This window comes from Palaemon carinicauda, chromosome 24 (genome assembly GCF_036898095.1).
Source record: "Palaemon carinicauda isolate YSFRI2023 chromosome 24, ASM3689809v2, whole genome shotgun sequence".
NCBI lineage: Eukaryota > Metazoa > Arthropoda > Malacostraca > Decapoda > Palaemonidae > Palaemon > Palaemon carinicauda.
The window spans coordinates 27,231,794-27,234,293 of record NC_090748.1 but is presented as its reverse complement, the minus strand read 5'-3'; the positions used below and the strand labels follow the sequence as shown (position 1 = coordinate 27,234,293).

Here is a 2,500-nt window from a genome sequence, read left to right as displayed (position 1 = left end):
TGTTTTTAATTACGCATACTGTGCGATGTCCAGGAAAACAGGCTTCAATGGAGTCATGAGAGAAGTTTTGTAAACGCTCCTTTATTGTCAATGATATATCAGTGAAACGATTAGTCTTAAATGTGTTATGACTCCTACTCGTTCATCATTATTTGAGAAAAGTTGCCTGCTTACTATTACTTTACATTCATTTAAGGTTCTTCTGTTGCTTTCAATCTTATATCACAACGGAAATAATCCTTGTCAAAAATAATGTATAACTATTACGTGTTGTTACAGCTTTGGCATTTTTTTTTTTTTTCAATTCTTTTGGAGTATTTTATTTCTTTGAGTTAATAATTATTCGGTGATCCAAACCAAGCCTATAAAGTTACTTTGATACATAACATTTTTTCTTCTGGTTATTGAACATATTTCCTTCTTTTATTTTAATAATTTCATGATATTCATGATATTGCTTAGGTCTCTTCATAGTGGATGGTGATATGTGATGAGGTGTTTTAGATGAAGTCTGATGATTGCAGAGATGAAGAAATAAAATCCCAAGTCATGGATTACGATTATTCCACATAGCAAAGGGGTAATGTACAGTGGTGCTCTACAAGGCAAATAGCTCGAGCCAGGAGATGCAAGAAGACCGACTAATCGCATGCACGGAGTGCTGACAGTGCAACTCATGCGCATGTGTTTGTAACATATAAAGCTTATGAAACGTAAAGGGTGCATACATGTAAGACAATATAAACAATAATCTACACCTTGCCTCCTCCTTCTAAGTTCTAGCAAGCAAGATGTGATAAAAAAGACATTTATTCGTATGACTTTAGAATGATGATTTCCTATTTGATAACCTGAAAGAATTTTTTGGCAACTATTAAAAGTTCGTATTTCTTATTAGCATGGCTGGCGCATGATTCTAGAATAAAAATTTTTTCTACCCATGTCAAAAGTTGAATTCTTCGGGAAAATTATTATGATACACACACACAAAAAACCCACAGACACACAGACACATACACACACACATACGCACACACACACACACACACACACACACACATATATATATATATATATATATATATATATATATATATATATATATATATATGTGTGTGTGCATATATATATATATATATATATATATATATATATATATATATATATATATATATATATATATATATATATATATATATATTTATATATATATATACAGAGAGAGAGAGAGAGAGAGAGAGAGAGAGAGAGAGAGAGAGAGAGAGAGAGAGAGAGAGAGAGAGAGAGAGAGAGTGTGTTTGTGTGTGTATGTTTCTGTATGTAAAATATTTTTTTTTATAGTCGGGCTGAAACCCAAATGGAAAAGAAAGATGATACGTGCAAATGAGCTCTGATAGGGAAAGATATCTAGTTGAGGAAGAAGATAAGAAAATAGCAAAAATATTAAATAAAATATTTTAAAGTTAGTAAAAACGTTAGAATAGATATGTCTAATCGTATGCAATTTATGGAAAGATGTTTATCTTAACAAGTTGAACAGAAAAGCAATTGTAATACGTAGGAATTTCTGGAGTTAATGGATTCACCGGCCAGAATAGGAAGATAAATTAACAATCTGGACACATCCGAAAAAAAGAAATAGAATATATAAAACATTGTGTAGTACCTAGCGTTATGACTGAAATGCAAACCTGTTAAAATGAACTACGTACCTAATACAATGGAAATGATGCTCCAGTCAGGGATAATTTTAAGTTAAACGATGGTCAGAATTGATAAAAAATCTTATGTAAAATGCACGAAAAACTAACTGGATGACAAGGGACTCACGATCGACACGGTCAAAAGCAGCACTGAAATCAAGGTCAGTCATAAAAGCTTCCTGACCATAAAGAAGGGATTTCCGTACAGCACTGGCAATGTGAGAAGGGCTTCTCATGCTCCAAGGCCTTTGTGAAAGCCAAACTGCAAACTGGGAGGCAGATGATTAATTTCAGCATACCCTTTCAGACGTTTTCCCAAATGACGTTGAAAAACGTTCACATTAATGTAACCCATTAAATATTTAATGTTGTAAAAGCCAAGATCAAGAACGTAGTTCAAAGAGATCTACGTTTTCTTCATTCGTGTTTCTTATTTTTCTGACCTTAATTGATATCATTATGGAACATTGAGCCCGACCATGAATTCGAAGGCCTGTATATCTAACCTTTGATAATAACCTTACGGGAACACCCAGTGACCTTTCTGGCGGCGTCTACTACCCAGAGACTCGTCTTGATCTCAAAGGAGATCGATGCTCACTCACTTTAAATATTGTATAATGGTCGGTCTTGGAACTAAAAGTAGACCTGTATGATAATCTTAGATTTGTGTTCATTGTATGCCTCACTAGACAACATGTTAACATGTGTTTCGGATAACGACTACAGAGATCGATTGATTTGTGATATGAGTAATTCATTATCCAATTATGTATATTACTTAGCAAACACGCACA

The 2,500-nt window shown here is 33.4% G+C and overlaps 1 protein-coding gene across 1 annotated transcript in view; it reads left to right on the top strand.

The window, feature by feature from the left end:
* The window catches only part of LOC137617830 (uncharacterized), a 52,596-nt gene that overhangs the window by 37,754 nt on the left and 12,342 nt on the right, over positions 1 to 2,500 (top strand). The window lies entirely within an intron of this gene.